This window comes from Ixodes scapularis, unplaced genomic scaffold (genome assembly GCF_016920785.2).
Source record: "Ixodes scapularis isolate PalLabHiFi unplaced genomic scaffold, ASM1692078v2 PGA_scaffold3__209_contigs__length_174095766, whole genome shotgun sequence".
Lineage (NCBI taxonomy): Eukaryota > Metazoa > Arthropoda > Arachnida > Ixodida > Ixodidae > Ixodes > Ixodes scapularis.
The window spans coordinates 164,599,517-164,617,000 of NW_024609868.1; the positions used below are offsets into that span (position 1 = coordinate 164,599,517).

Sequence of the window (17,484 nt, forward strand, 5' to 3'; positions counted from 1 at the left end):
CAAAGGAGAAGGGCCCGATGCAAAAGAAATAAACTGTAAAAGGGTTGATAACTGGGCTAGTTGGTAGTTAGACATATTAACGGCATTAGCGCACACGTATGAGGAAGAGAGAAGGGACAGAAAAGAGCGCTACTCACAACTGTATTTACAAAGATGAAGAAAAGAAAGAACATCGTCCAGCTCCCCATAAAGATGAAAAAGGAAGAAGAGGAAGCAGAAATATAAAACAGGAATATAAAACACAAAGTCGGGTGTTCCCTCGCGCGCACAGGCTTGATACACTGGTTCTTTGATTAAACCCTAAAACCTTTTTTGGCTGTGCCTTCGTTGTCGTGGTGCAGGGTGTGTTTGCATGTCTTCGATCGCGCCTGGTCACCCGTGTCAGGGGGGAGACGAACACATCATCCATGGTCGGCTGCCGCTGGGTCCCCAAAAGGACCCCAAAATAGGGTCCTTTTTCAAAGCCTACACTTAGCAGTGTCCTACACAAGAAGTGACTCTGAGTTCCAGTTTCATGAAACTTGCACAAATCTTTTATATACATTTATTCAGAAAAGGTCATTGATAAAAAGAGCGATCGGTCACACAGTAAAAGGGAGGAGAAACTATATACAGCATTTTACATAAGCGTACAAAGTGGTATCATATTAGAGACTAATGATTTGAGAAAAGATGATGCAGTGTGAAGTTGTACCTTCCGGTATATTTTACATCTAGAGTAAAATAAATAACTTTACTTCCACACACAAAAACAAAGATATAATAGTAAGATATTTAGGTTGGCTGTGTATTTACGATTACAAACAATTTCAGGTGACGGATGCCATAGTGCCTAACTGGAGCAGCTTCGATGCTCTGGGTGTATGAATGAATCGTGGCAAGCCGATATATTTTATCCTGCTCGAGGATAACATTTTGGGATTTTTTTTATAGTGATCAGATAAAAATTATTAGTAACCACCAACAAAAACAGTAGGTTAAATACCCCGTGAAGAAAAATGTGATAAATAAGATGTCCCTGCATTCAAAATGAGCAGTCCTTGGGAAATCAAATTCGGCACTTTACGCTAAGGTTTTCCTCGCTGTACCCATTTAATAAAGTTGCTTCCAAGCAGATCCGACTGTCCGTGCTACATATACGTCACAGCTCCCTTCTGTTGATAACATGCTGAGCCGCCACGCGTGCCAAGACTGAATGCCAGGGAAGGCGCGCACCGTCAGCCACTCTTCTTTTTTTTGTTCACGATACCGAACAACCTCATTTTCGTCCAGATATACAAGATGCACGCCTTTCAGTTTCTTTGATAGAACGCTCACCATTTTCCTGGCCGTCTGAATTGCGCTTACTGAACGTTCTCTCAGGTTGTTCAGCGTGGCCTGGTGCTTCACGAGTCCGCCAACTCCGTCACATGCATTTTTCCCATGTCCAGATTCAGAAAATAACCACTGGGCTTGTGGGCAATCGTCCTCTGCAAATTGGTGAAGCTGGTAGCGATTCTTGAAATGACTGGCGGCGCCGTCACTTACGTACGTCACGTACGAGTATACCGCAACGTTGTCTTCAACCCACTCCTTCACTTTTTCTAGAGCCAAGCAAGCGTGAGCGGCGTCGTGACACAGGTCCTCACTGATGATGGCAAAGCTGTTTGCAGATTTTCTTGTCGTCACTACACATGTAAATATCGAAACTTGTTTTTTTTTTTTTTTCCAGTGATATGCTTGCACGTCGTCAGGAAGCACGATGGTCCAGTTTTCAGCAAAGTCAAAATGAAAGACAATGCTCCCGCGTTGCATGCACTGTTTTTCATCGTAGATCGCTTTACCTTGCGTTTGCCGGATATGGTTGTGAAGTACCCAACTTCCAACCGTCACTTGGATGACTTTTAGGAAAGTCTCAGGTTCCAAAGTTTTTTTCACAAGGTCGCCGGACTCCCATGTTGCAAGCACAATCTCTTCATCCTCCGGGATATCAAGTTCCTGGAGTGTAAGAAACTGGCCTTTTGGGCAGTGATCACAGTCTCCTTGAAGGCACAGTTCTGTTTGCTGGGTCGCACAGAAATGCCGAGTTCATTTCACCAGTGTTGAATGTTGAGCCTGTAACGTTCTCTAGAGCGGCAATACAAAGATAATAATTGGCGCAGCGCACACAAACGCACACTTCCTGGTGTGGAATACATTGGACCCATCTAGGGCGCAACGAATAAAATTTCGTTAGCCCAACGCCGGAATCGGGATGCTTGTCTTTGTATATACGGAAGGCCTCTCGTATTGAGCGTGTCATGAAGCGCTTTGGCACGAACGTTTTCTCTCCGTTGAGCATGACAGAGATGACGTCCTTCTGGTTGGGACTTTGGCGCGAACATTGTAGCTCGTCTTTCGTGAAGTACTCTAGGGCAGCAGACAGGTTTCTCAGGGCTCACCTTGCACCTCGTGTAAGGATCCGGCTCATACCACACGCCATGCTTTTCCTTGAGTTTTCGGGACTAACTGATGAGGTACATTGAGGCCTGTGGGATCATCTTTTGAACCTCATTCTTCGTCACTGTTGACGGCAATAGTGTAAGCAGTTGACAACGTTCCCGGAGAGAGGTGGCGGTTTCAAAGGCCTGCCGAAAGTTGTCCACCCACTCAGTGCATGTGGAGCATGTTGGTTCGAACGACCCCGATGGTGCGTCCCTGTCGTACGCAATACGTAGCCTTGAGCGTATATTCTTGACAGCAACCTGCTCCAGTTCTGTCTGCTTTCTCTTGACATAGGCAGGCCTGTCCCGACTTCTTACGACGCTTGGTTGTCTCAGCGGCGACACATCTGTAGGTAGTATGCTGCGATTTAGATCTTCAATTGCTTCTTCAGCTGGCACAAATATGTCAGGGCACTGCTCTGAGCTTCGCATCGAGATCTCCTTAGTGATGTGCATGAAGCAATGGTAGCACAGGTAGTCCGTCGCACTCACTTTGGTGGAACAGTCAGGCGGAAGAATTTGCTTCAACGAGTTTAGGTCCAACTCGCCAACACTTCGAAAATTCCGCTGCTTTGGTATAGTCTTTTTGTGTTTGCAAAAGTAATCTGCACAAAACACTCGTTCGGAGCTCCAGGACGTCTTCATAATGTATACATAAATAATAGAAATTAAACCCCAACTGATGGCATATAATTGCCAAGTGAAAGAACTACTGGGTGCACAAGTGACAAGTCCGAGGCTGAGGAGCTCACTCACTGCAAACGTACATTTGAAAAGAGAGGTCACAACTGAGGCTGTCGGCAAAGCTTGATCCACGTCAAAGGAAGAAAGAGGGAAAGTCTCCAGACAAAAAATTGTGGTCTGCGGCCTTCGAAAAAGACTTTCCGGAATCGCACTGTCGTCCCTCCACGCGCTGATATGAAAGCACCCGAGCTTCTAACACGTGGTTCATGACACAGCCTGAGCCATGTCGGCGACCGGTTCGCGAGGGGTTGGCGGTGGGGTTACGTTGATGGTCACTCGGATTAGCCATTGCTGTACTGAGCTACCGCCTGCAGTGCCTTATCGCCGGCTGGTGTCAACAACGAGAACACACACACCCTGTCTACACTAAAACTACAAGCGTTCACCGCACACGCGTCGCCGCCGCTTTTAAGCTTTTGTGAAATTGCTTTCTTTTGCCGCGGAGAACCGCCTTATCTTAACTACGCGCCTGAAATCCTTCCAGGCGGGCGTACACAATATCAAGCGTTTCGAGAAATGCCCGTGGAGTAGAACTATGGGAAAATTCGGAGCCCGCGATGTCGATATCGTCGCCGTTGTGTTAGTACGCCGTCGCGTACTGCAGTCCCCCGTTGGGGGAGGGGGGGGGGGGCGGTCTTACTACGATAACATGGCGACGGCGTTTACACTCTATGTATTTACGTGAGGCTCGAGTATTTGGGGATAATGCTGCCGGTTGGTGTGCCCCTTTGTGCCTGATATTATCGCCCGTGACGCCAGCGAGTGAGATGGCGACAGGCATGACTGCTCAGTAAACAGGCGTCCGCGGCCATGTTTTGCTGGTTGAAGCGAACCCCCTTGTCCTTGACAGCGAGCGGGGAAATGCGAAAAAAAGATTGTATCGGCCGTTTTGCCAGAACTAGCGACGAGTGTCGTCTGCGGTTTCCGGCAACTATTTTGCCATAATCGTGAGCTTAGCGAGGAAATGATTTTTGCTAGCCACAGAACGCTACCACGCAGAAAGGGAATGCTTGAACATCATCATCATCATCATTCATCATTTATTATCCTTGAAGGCCCTTACGGGCATTACACAAGGGAGTGGTACATTTGTTATTATTTTTCTTAATCGAACACTTCCGCACGCAATTTTAACACAATAGAAGAGGGAACTAGTCGGATAATGAAGAGATGAAAATGGTTACAGAGGCGGCAAATTTATGTGTGTCAGTTATGGTAACAATGTCATTTGGTAGTATGTTCCAATCGTTTATTGCCAAAGGTAAAGTTGAATTACTGTATGAAGTAGTTGATGAAAAAATGGGCCGCAACTTGCAGGAGTGGTCAAAGCGGGGGAAAATCTGCCACGGGGGTAAAAGCAGAGATTCACGAAGAGGCATGTTATAGTGAAAGATTCGGTGAAGGAGAGAGAGACGGGACACTCGGCGCCTCAATGAAAGTGTGTGAAGGTTAGCTGCTTCGCGCAATCCAGATATGCTCGTGAATGGTGAGTAATCAGAAAAAATAAAACGAAGAGCCCTGTTTTGGATGGATTCAAGTTTGTTAGATAGGTAAGATTGCCAAGGGCACCACACAGAAGAAGCGAATTCAAGCTTAGACCGAACCAAAGTTGAGTATGCTAATTGTTTTATCTCTGCTGTTGCGGGTTTCAGGTTTCGGCGCAAAAAACCGAGGGTACGGTTTGCGCTAGCTACTATATTGCTGATGTGAGACGTCCATGAAAGGTCAGATGTTAAATGAATACCGAGATATTTATATGAACTGCAAACGGTGATGGGGGACGCGTCAAAATGGTAAGAAAAAGGTTGAAGAACACGACGAGAAAAGGAAAGGGATTTACATTTGTCGAAATTGAGAGTCATCTGCCATTTATTGCACCATTGAATGACTTGTGAAATATCTGTTTGCAAAATATGGCGATCGTCGAGCGAGAGAATGGGCCTGTAAATTACGCAGTCGTCTGCAAGTAACCGAACTGATGAGGAGATGTGCTCATGAATATCATTGATGTAGATTAAAAAGAGTAAGGGCCCGAGTACACTACCCTGAGGGACGCCTGAGGTTACCGGGCACGAGGGGGATTTAGAGTTATTAATGGTGGTGTACTGGGTGCGGTTAGTCAAGAATTCGGATATCCAATTTACGATAGTGGGATGGATCTTAAATTCGTTAAGTTTTATTTTAAGACGTTGATGAGGGACCCTATCAAACGCTTTAGAAAAGTCGAGAAAAATGGCGTCAGTCTGAATGTTGGTATTAAAACCTGCGTGAATGTCATGAAGAAATGCCGTTAGTTGGGTTTCGCAAGAGTACGCTTTCCGAAAACCATGTTGGTGATTAAAAAGTAGGTTGTTATTTTCTAAATAATTGATTATATTGGAGTAAAGTACGTGTTCCATGAGCTTAGATGATACGCTAGTTAGGGAGATGGGCCGATAGTTTGTAATTAGGTGGCGGTCACCAGATTTGAACACAGGGGTTACGTTTCCAGTTTTCCAATCCCTCGGAATTTCAGAAAGTTTAATAGACTGGGAAAATATGTCACAAAGAAAAGCTGCGGAAATGTGTTTCGTGTTTATTAGAACCTTCGAATTGATTTGGTCATCCCCTGAGCTGGAAGACAGCTTCAAGTTCTCAATTGCTTTCAGGACGCCGGCATAGTCAAAAGTGATGGGCCCCATAGGAGTGTGCAATGACTGGCGTGGGACGGGAATATTACTCAGGTTTTCTTCTGTAAAGATAGAACTAAATAAGTTATTAAGTGAAAGAGCACTTTGGTGATCGGAAAGATTATGCCCGCTGTTGTCAGTGAATTGCAACGGAGACGACGTAGAAGGATTAATAATCTTCCAAAATTGCTTTGGCTTGTTAACCAAAATGTTGGAGAGGTCCCGAGTATAGAATTTAGTTTTCGCTTCATTTATAGCTGTTTTGTATCCCGTTGCACAATCGTGGTATTGGTTCCAGGCTTCCAGTGTGTCGCAACACTTAGCCCGTCTATAAAGCCTTTTCTTTTTGTTGGAGTGCTTATGAATGGTTTTGTTATACCACGGATTGTTATTATCAGAGATGACACGAGTGAGTGGTATGAAAGACTCAATAAGTTGAATTAGTTTATCTTTGTACAGCGTCCAGTTAGCGTTGACAGATCTTTCCTCAAAACCGTGAGAGAACGTGTCGTAGAAGTGTTCCAGTTGCGAGTTGATAGAGCTATAGTCGGCACCCGCGTAATTCCGAATGAATTTAGTATAGCGTGATTTGTGAGGAGTGGTAAGGGAGAGTGTTAATTCGATAACAAGATGGTCACTAATGCCGGGTAAGTATGTAACGTTACTGATAAGGTCTGGCTCTTGCGTTAGGCACAAGTCCAGCACATTGCTGCAGATTTTGGTAGTTCTGGTTGGTTGAGTGATAACGTTGGAAAAATTAAAGTCAAGGCAAAGGTCTACAAAAGCATCGGAAAAAGCACTGCCGGAGGAGGGGGCAGTCCAATCAATGTCTGGGAAATTAAAGTCTCCAAGAAGTACAAGGGCGGCACTAGGAAAAAGGGATGTAACCTGAAACAGACACTTATGAAGCTCAGTAATGAAATCCCTACCACTATCTGGCGGCCTGTAACATACACCCATTATAATGCTTGGCTTAGAGGTAAGGCATACCCAGACGATTTCCAGGCTTGTTTCTACCGATATAAGCCTTGATGGGATACGCTTATTCACAGCTAAAAGAACACCACCCCCTTTCTTTCCGACGCGGTCAGTTCGGTAAACATGAAAGCCAAAATGTGGAGGAAACAATTCTGCGTCAGCGATATCAGGGTTTAACCACGTTTCAGTAAGAAAAACAAAGTCCGCGTTGCATGTATCAATCAAGGAGTGCACATCTTCCCTTTTAGGTATGAAACTTCTAATGTTAGTGAAGAGTACAGAATGCTCAACGGGCACATCACAGTTGCGTTTGACTCTGGTCGACAGAACCTGATGGGGGCGCGGCGAGAAAGGGAAGCGGCGTAGACGCCTGTTTTTTTTTTCTCGAACCAAACTCTGCACCGTGTCCAATATAAAGCACTTGTCATCCATCAACAGCTTGTCGTGACGAAGTCTAAAGGGCAAACCCTTTGATCGGGCAAATTCAAGCAGTTTGCGGCGCGCGAGTCGGACACATACCGGGAAATCCTCACTGATAGCAAAAGGCGAGTTTTTTAGTTTGTATGCTGATGACATTATACTTTCTTTTTCTTTAAATGAAGAGAACTTAACAATAATTGGGCGACACTTTCGTTCGTTGAAGGAGCCCAAACGATGCGCTCTTTCGATTCTGATTGGGTCAACACGAATGCAGAGTTTTTCGAAGCACAGTTCGACGACCAAACCTTCGGACTCGTTCCAAGTTTCCTTATCTTTATCAGGAAGACCGAAGAATAACAGATTTGATCTACGGGACCTGCCCTCCGCATCATCACAGCGCGTTTTTAGATTAGATAGATCACGTAGAGCGGCCGATAACTGAGGCTCTTCACTTGTGGCAGCGTCCCTCTCCTTCAACTTTATTGATACTACGTCGTTATTTAACTGAGCGTTCTGTCCTGTAACCGTTAGAAGAGACTCTTCGGTTTGTTTTAGTCTTTCTCTCAGTTCATTAGTTAGCAGAGTATTCTGTTCGGAAACCGCTAGAGCGTTTCATCGGTTTGTTTTAGCTTTGCCTTGAGTTCGAGTACTTCTTGTTGAAGTGAGGTTAATATACTCTCGAGTTTTAGGACATTGTTGTTGAGATCTTGCACAAATTCAACCTCAACCTTTGACATAGGGCCTGGATTTTTCTCTACGTCACCGCAGAAAAGGAGTAACAACACTCTAAATGATTCAATGCAAGCTTCAGGGCATGGAAGCTTAAAAAGGCAAATATTATTAGAACGGAAACAATGACAGGATCTCTGTTTACTAACCTGCAATACGAAGATGAAAAAGTTCAAGTATTTCATAGCTGGAAAGCTTCCATGCCCACTGGCGAGCAGCGCGTCGAAGTTGCCTCTTATAGGCGGCACAGGTGGTGTCGATGCCGTAGATGATGTTGGTGATCGGTTCAGTCCCTCGATGCAGGGGCAGTTCACGTCGGTGGATGACACCGCAGCAGGGGTACACGTGTCGACGGGTGGAACGCTGACTGGCACTTGGAAAGCAGCAAAGTTGTCGTCATGCTGCCGATCAGGTTGGGACCCGCGTCCGAGCTCGCTCAGGAACTGCAATACGAAGATGAAAAAGTTCAAGTATTTCATAGCTGGAAAGCTTCCATGCCCACTCATAGAGTAATATAGTAAACGTAAAGAGAGGACACAGGAGCCGATTCGCGGCCCAGATAGTGCGTTTCATACCCTCCGCTACGTGGCGCTTTTCTACAATTTGGTTAAAATTAATTAAAACTATATCAGTGAAAAGTATTTATTTTTTAAATGGAAATGCTTTAAAATTGTTTAAAGTACTTAAAACGACTAAATAGATTAAATCAAATACGTCACAAAAACCACGTGATGAATGGCGCCTGCCATTGCCTGCCTGCCTGCACGCTGTCGCCTCTGCATCATTCTGCATGGCCTCTGCTCGTCCCTGCGTCGTTCGTCTGTGCCGTGCGTGCCGTCCATCTGTGCTTTCTGCTGCATCATGTTCGGTCGACTTTGCATCAATCAAGGTGACGCATGACCGCCCGCGTGCTCGCATGCTCGGCGTGAATTCGTGGAGCCGATCGGTTCGAGCTTCTCGCGCTGTTGTTTCTGCCGGGCTGTCTGGCTGCACTTGAACGTGTGTGCATGTTGATTTTCGATGAGATTGTTTTCAAAAAAAGAATTTAACTTACGACCTTGCACACGACATTGTCCATGGGTTAACAGATGACGGTGTTGAACGAACCTCTAACATTGCAGATAGAGCCTTGGTTGTTATGCTGTCTGAAATTTCCAGGAGGTGCGTTTGCACACACTGTTGTGCACACTCCAACAACGTCTTCTGTTTAACACAGTCTCCTCAGTTCTCTCATTCGGGAGCTTAAAGGGGCGGTGCAATGATATTCAATTGGAATGTTTTTCACTTTACACGAGCTTACTGGCACTATAGTGGGACTCAAGGATACTCGCACGCAACGCCACTGACCAAGAAACTCCTCTGTTGCGCTGTAATTTCGAGGACAAAACCCAGTGTTTTTATTCAATCTCTTCTTCGAAAAACCTGATGACATAGCTGGACGGTAGCAGTACCGCCCAGTGACGATATTTGAATACGGCTCATAGATTGCACCCGAGCATGGCGTGGACACTCGATTTGGGCTCGTGATAATCGATAGCTCGAGGAACATTCGGGTAGTGTCCTGTGTCAAATCGCTGCAATGACGACAACAGCCGAACCATAACAATGTCTGGAACTCAGCGCGTGTCCTCTGCCTTGCCAACCCCGGCGCATGACTATGACCAACATTGGCGGCATATAATCGGCTCCAGATCACGGGGCCGCTTGTTCTGGCTGCGAGTTGAGCGGGTGAACTCTGCTCGTTTTTCTTTATGTTTTTCTGCGACTTCAAATGCGTGTGGTGAAAACGAACGGGTATATTTTACGGATCATTAACGTCAGGGATTCGTTCTAAGCGGTATTTGCGCAAAATACAAATATCAGTGCATCGCCCCTTTAAGGCGGTTGGCTTCACAGTAAAGGCTGTGGTCGGTGGTTAGGGGGCTTCAAACGTAAGCTTGGTGTATGTGGTGATAAGCCATTTTTTGAAGTTGACAACGAACACGTTTATTTTGTCTTTGATGTTCCGCACCTTTCCAAAACAACCAAGAGCAATCTCCAAGCCCACAAACTTTGCATTGGAAATGCGGTCATTGAGCGGTCTTCTATTGTTGAACTTCATTGTTCTATCCATGAGATTAGCTTGCAATTGACTCCGACACTTACTGAGAGACACATTTATTCAAAAACCTTTCTGTAACATGGAAGAAAATTGTGCCCCACAGGTACTGAGTGCCTCAATCTTTCTTGTAATCATATCTCTTGTTTATGCAAAGGAACTTCCTGAGGCAGTCATGGCTACAGCCTATTTCTGTGATAGGATGTGCATACTTTTTGATTGTCTAAATAGCTAAAAAATTCAAAAAGACAGGGCAGAAGTTGCGTCATGCCATTCTGAAGGGAGAATCTCAAATAATTGATTTTCTCCACCAGTAACTCGGATGAATTTCAGCATGGCAGTTCCAAAGTAGGAGGCAGCCATAAGCCATCATTGGATGGCAAGTTACTATAAAAAGTGTCCTCATGCTCTTTGATGAGCTTTCAAGCAGCCATGACTTTAAGTTCTTACTTACACGACGCCCGCAGCAAGACACACTTGAGAACGTTTTTGGAGCTATATACGACAAGTGCTGGGCTGCAACACAAACCCAAATGTGCATCAGTTCACCTCAGGACTAAAACACCTCTGGATAAAGAAACTGTTCAAACTGTCAGACAATGAAAACGTAGAAGATGACAAGGCTGACCTCCTAAAGGAGTTGCAAATATCTTCACACCATGAAAGTTTAATTACAGACATTGTGGATTCCAATTGATAATTTCCCGCCACTAGAGGATATTTCTGAGCTGGCATCAGAAATCAGGTCTAACATAATTGATGACTCGTCCACGTTTTTATTACGTTTGGGGCTATTTGATCAAGCTTTTGCTTGAACAGACAACTTACAGCTGTCGCTGTTCTCAGATGCTATCGGATGAGTCTAATAACTGGACCAGGCCTCACCAGTACTGTCTTGTTCCTAAAGCATACCACGTGCCTGGAAAATTCTTCGGGAACTTAGTAGTACCATCACAGGCTGCCTTTCATTTCATTCAGCAACTAGAAAATCACTTTCTTCCCGTAATAGAGAGTGTGACACATGTTCGAGGAGTGTGTGCCGCCTTGTATAGCGCACTTTGAGGTCTGGGTGGTTTTCGCCTTTCCCCAGAGGAGTACCACAAAGGGTTTTTAAAATTGTTTTGCACAATACGCTTGTGTTGACATGTTTGATTTCTTAACCGGAATTCGGACAAAGTTCGGTTGCACTCTTCAGTGGCCAGTAAGAACGAGACAGGTTTAACTGTTAATAGCGTATTAACAGAGGCGGTTGCCAAACCTAAAACAAAAAGTGATTAAGTGGGCGGTGCAGCTTGCTCTCCAAATATTTGTTTCCCCTTTTTCCAGCGAATGTGTATCACGGCTCCCTAACAAAAATATTTGTCCACTTTCTAAAAAAATTCGATAGAAAATAGTGTATAGAGGCTAAAAATATTTGAAAGAAAATGTATCCACTTTTGTATCCACTGTCCATAGTTTTTTAGCCGCTTTTTTCTGAAGCCATATTTCTTTTCTGAACAATTTCGGGGAATATTTAGGGATGTTGAATCTTGTCAGATTTCGAATAGAGTTCTCATTGTTTGGTAGTGGCTCGCCCGTAGTGAGTTTGAGGCTATGCAAATTGGTGTTTTTTTTATATTTGCCGGAAATCGGGAATTTGTACTATCTGGCGTGTGCTTCGCACTGTTATTATACTCTTATGACTGGTAATGATAGCGATGTCTTATTTATTTTTGCACTTACTTCCCGTACCCGAGTCGGCGTGAAAGTGAATGTATCATACAGCATGCTCTCCGTGGAAGGGTTTTGTTAACTTGGTTCCGCTAAGAATCTATTGCAAAGTGTACGAATGCCGAAGTCCTTCATATTCATTTATTTTTTTGAGTATCGATCTCTTTCGTATAAAACATACATAGCTTCTGAAGTAAATCATGTGTACATGAATGTGGTCCAATAAAATGTGTTCGAATCACTTACTGTTGTTGACCCCAAAATGCTCCACCAGCCAGGAGTCAATGCGGTGATTGTGTTCAATGCTTTACAATAGAAAAAGAACAAGAAATATATATACTTCTGCTTTGTGAAGTAAGTTGAAATATTGTTTGACACATTTTGCACGAACTCTATCTTAAAAAATAAAGCAAAAGTGTGTCAGTACTAAAAAAAAACCCAAAAAAACAGCGGCTTCAGGAGTCAAGGTGCTCCCGAGAGATGAGCGAGGCAGGGAGGAAAAAGAGAGAGAAGGGTATTGGAGAACCGGAGCAAAAACGCCCAAACCGAAACCGAAACTAACTTGACCGGAAACGGAATCAGATTATACTTCATACCGCCCGCTAGGAGCGCTACCTGTCACTGGTCTATCTGGGCCGCTGGGGCCTATGGCAGTGTCCGCTCTTTACCTTGTGTATATTACTCTATGGCCCACTGGCGAGCAGCGCGTCGAAGTTGCCTCTTATAGGCGGCACAGGTGGTGTCGATGCCGTAGATGATGTTGGTGATCGGTTCAGTCCCTCGATGCAGGGGCAGTTCACGTCGGTGGATGACACCGCAGCAGGGGTACACGTGTCGACGGGTGGAACGCTGACTGGCACTTGGAAAGCAGCAAAGTTGTCGTCATGCTGCCGATCAGGTTGGGACCCGCGTCCGAGCTCGCTCAGGAACTGCAATACGAAGATGAAAAAGTTCAAGTATTTCATAGCTGGAAAGCTTCCATGCCCACTCACATGTTTTTGTTCTGGATATATATCAGGGATATATATGAGAGAGAGAGAGAGATGAAGGTGGAGCAGAAGAGGGGATAGCATATAGTGTCGCAGGAGAATAAAGTAAACAAAGTTCCTTGTGGCCGATGGCTGCATGATCTTTTCTCGGATCACTAGTCCGTAATATGATACCTCTTTGTACACAGTAGTTTCTCCTTAATTTAAGTGTGTGAACGATTTCTTTAGTTATCATTGGCCTCATCTGAATAAAAATATATAAAAGATGTGTGTTGGTTTCATGAAACTGGAACTCAGAGTCAGTTCTTGTATAAAACACTGCTAAGTGTAGGCTTTGAAAAAGGACCCTACTTTGGGGAGTTGTATCTTCTTTCTCAATAAAATGATGCAACATGTTTTTAATGGAAATGAATGCCGAAATAGAGTATAACAGGTTACCTAAATTTAAAAAAAATCGAGGGTGGTGTTTTTTTTTATTTGCATCGGAATTTTTCTTTGTTTGATTTTTTTTCATGTTTGACTAAATATATCCTAACTATTGTACCACACAGATACCTTAGTTATTTTTTAAATATTAGCTATATATTAGGAGAATAATATCTGCAAATTATATCATAATGATTAAATTATTTCATGAGATACAGACCTCCAAAGTTTGCCATTTGTCGTTCAAGCAGGCATGTTTGTCAATTTTTAGAAAAATAAATAAATTTTAAATAAATATGATTACTTTATATTACAAGCAAGCTATATCCATAGTTTGCGCCTAAAACGTATTAGAGTTCTCCTAATGTTATCGCTTTAGTTATTCACTCTCAAACGGGCCCCCTCCATCAGTGCGCGTTAATGCAACTGTCCACCACCTCATGCCTTACGATTTTTCCTGTCCCCAAGTATTTTTTCTAGTCAAAACTAAGTTTGGATTCGTTCATACCAGACACTAGACAATAACATATAAAAACATCAGTTGATTTGAAAATGTCGACTAGCCATCCTTTGGTCGATCTTATCTGAAATCACCCTCGAGAGATTTGGCTGGCTGGCTGGCTGCCTGCTTGAGTGGTCTTGCGGCCCTATCGGGAACCGGCATCATTATCTTCGCGTTTTGCTTCCACACGCGGATTAAGCCTGAGACGCTTTTAGCGATTTACCACGCGGTGTTGAAGGTCTGTACTCGTCGCGAGAACTAGCGACCTTTTGTTTACCGCCAAATATTTATCGTTAGCTGCGCCCCATCATGTCGCCATGTAATGTGCCGCTGCACACTGCCACTCGAAGCGGCTTGAACGAGGAGGGTCGGGTGGACTAACATAGACTTTTGTTTAGCGCCAAATACCTATCGTTCAGCCTCACCGCCTGCGTCACCTTGCAATGTGCCACCGCAGACTGCCACCGCGAAGCTACGTGAGAGAGGGGTGTCAGGTAGGCTAAAACGCAGCCCAGTGATGCAACACTCCCCCGTCCGCCAATGTGCCTCCAGAAAGGGCGACCTCGCAGCCATCCTCGGTGAGAGATGCCCTCTAATATCAGAATAACAAACAACGAGCGCGAAAGGGTCATTGTCGTCTTCTGCTCGCGAAAGAGTGGGGCGTTCGAATAGGCCAACCTGGGCCCTGGAATTGCCTCGCTGCTTTACTCCGTGAGCCAACGGCAATACACTTCCGGCTAAACCGAGAGAGCGCTTGCAGACAGCCCCATTTTGCGTGCAAAGCCGAAACGGTGTTTCTTGGAGTTTCTAGCGTCTCAGTCGCCGTGCGTCACGCGCGACTACGCACGCCGCTTCCGCTTTGTATGCATCGTACGCGTGGAAGTTCGGGTTTCCACAGCCCATGAGGGTGCCCACGACCAGGCGGGCTCCAAGAGGCCGGTGGTCCGAATGCCGGGTTGTACTTGTCAGGGACTGTCAAATCGTTCCGACTGGCTAACTGCATCCCGGGTGATTTGACCCTTGCGTCGGGACACGTAAGCAAAAGTTTCGTGTACGTTCTGGCCCGTTTTGAATTTTTTTTCTCCACGTCCACCAGCACCTTGCGGTGGGATCAAGTCTCCAGGCGAGGGACGTTTCCACTATTTTAGCGGACCCATATATTTTATGCGGTGTGTAAGCCCAGCGGAACAGAGGTTCAGGTCCTGGAATATCTAACCAAGAATAAAGTTTCTGTGACTACACGGCAGAAAGGGGGGGGGGGGGCAGAAATTTATTACGTGAATCGCTTAGCGTGTTTTGGCGCATGGGTCCAATTAAAAGTTTTCAGGGCCCCAACTGGACGGCCAGGGCGTCCGACAAGCTGTCCTAACCCTTGGACGAGGAGGACATTTTTGAGTTTAAAATGGGCTCGTGCGCGACCCTTTAATCTCCCGCGGTGCGCTCCGTAGCCTGTCGTGCGCAAGAGGTACTTTGTTCAGCGCCCTCCGAGTAGCCGCCGTCTTCACCGTGCGCGGTAGGGCACCTGACGCCGAAACGTCCTTTATTTGTGAGCCGTTTGCGGAAGTGCGTCCACGTCTTCATCTTTTTTTTTTCTTCTTCTTACGTAACCTGATGTTTAAGCAAAGTTGTTTTGTGCGTGTTTGTAATCGAACCACGGCGCCTTCGATTCCCAGCACTCGTCACCGACAACCAAACCTCCAGAAGCTAGCATCAACCACGATCCCCCGGCCCTCGACGACAGTCACCCAAGGTGCACATCGAGGTCCGGCTAAACAACCTACATCACCACTGGCCCGTAAGCAGTTTCGCTTTTGAGGGCGTTTGATTGAGGGTTGGCGTCCTTGGTGGAGGAAGTGATTGCTATCCGTACGAAGCAGGCCGTCGGGGAACGCGCCACGGCAGGACGCGAGGCTGTCGTTTAGAGGCTCGCTCATCTTTGGACAAAGCTGTAGCGGCAGCGCGTTACGTCAGACTAATCAGAAGTAAAAGAAAAAGTAAAAAAAAGAAAAAGAAAAAAAAAACGGCCACGTGCTTGCTCGCGCTTGTCGGCGAGGTGTACCCGGTCTCCGTTTGGACCTTCTTTTTTTTTTTTTTTTGGGGGGGGGGGGGGGGGGGGGGAGTGGCTGCAGTGGGAACTGCGTCAGAGGTTTTTCCAAGGCTGCGTTGCTTCAAGCTGGATAGATGTCGCGGCAGCCAGCGGTATCGTCCTAAGATTGACTCATTCGACGCTGTCGCCGGACACCGACATGTTGCCGCGGATTTCGCTTACCATTGTGAGCCGCTAGCGACGATACAGCGTTCTTATAGGCTCTTGACTGCAGTCGACTGCGTGTTAACGCCAGTGCGTGTACGTACGCGCTGCGCATCGCTGCTCAACGCCCTTCCGCTACAGAATGCACCGCGTTCAAACGCAAATGTGTGTATATGCCTCTACGAGTCAGGCAGAAAAAAACAAAAGTAGAAAAGTTAAATAATGCCCGCGCAAAAAAAAAAAAAACAAGTTGATCGGAACAAAATAAAATATGTGATCTTTATATGCCTTGCAAAATATATTCGAGCGTCGAGCGTGACGTTGCCAAGTACTCCTGGCCTTAGAGGTTGCAAGTACCAGGCTGGGCAGAGATACTCCAAAAAGTATTCGGGAATACAAATACTGAGATACATGTGTTTTAAGGTACAAACACAGATACTGAGATAGATTTGTTTTTATGCAACGGGATATCCCTGAAATACTTCTGCAGAAACGGCGAAAAAGTATTCCGGAATACAGATACTTATAGAAATACATTTGTTCCCGAACGGTGCCACGTGGTGAGGGTGTAGTTCGTGGCGAATGCGAATGGTAATTCATGCTTGTGTTTCTCTTTTTGCGCTATTTTATGCACTACCCCTTACTTCGAACTCTTTATTTACCCTTAAAGGGGCACTGACACCCCAAGGGTCGTATTTTTTTTATTGTCTAAAACGATGCACGTTGTAGTCATAGACACGCAAAAAAATAAAAGAAAACGCAACGCGAAAAAATAATTTTTGACGCGCGCGCGCGCGCCTTTTTATTTTTGGCGCTTTCCTCTCCCGCTTTTCGCCTCCCGCTTCTTTTGATTCGTGACGTCAAGAATCATGAAGTTTAGAAGCTTTGTAGGCGACATTTTTATAACATTTATTAACGGCAATCGTAAAACATGTTTTTAACGCAATTGCGAACCCACTACGGCTCTTCTTTTTGAAATACCAAAAATCGTTGTGGTGCCGCGTCCTGGATTTTTATCCTCCCATGGAAAACAGGCGACACCGCTCAAAACCGGTCCGTCGGCACTCGCTCCTTTCCTCCTCGCTTTGGGTCGCGATAGCAACAGCACGGAGTTGTGAAAGAAAGTGGACTCCCTGGACTCCGCAATATTTGACGTCAACGCACCGACGCGGATCGCGGGGGAACTTCGAATTCGGCATTTGGAAATTGTTTTTATTTTTTTTTACTTTACAAATACTGAATTCCAAAGTTTTGAATTTTGGGATAACGCCCCGGCGTCGTTTTCAATCGTTTCGGATAATAAAAAACAAATGATTTTGATGTGTGAGTGCCCCTTTCACGCCACTAAAAAGACATGTCACCTCCGTTGAAACACATCGTTAAAGAACGTTGAAGACTGCGTACCATGCTTGACATGGTACGCAGTCTTTAACGCAGTCTGCCCAAAATTAACCCTGTTTTGCCGTGAGGGCGCATCTCAGATTGTCACCCATGGTGTCACTCATG

The 17,484-nt window shown here is 45.4% G+C and overlaps 1 pseudogene; it reads right to left on the reverse strand.

Annotated features, from left to right (window-relative positions):
- Positions 1-7,460: 7,460 nt before the first annotated feature.
- Positions 7,461-8,481, reverse strand: LOC115316974 (annotated as a pseudogene).
- Positions 8,482-17,484: the final 9,003 nt, after the last annotated feature.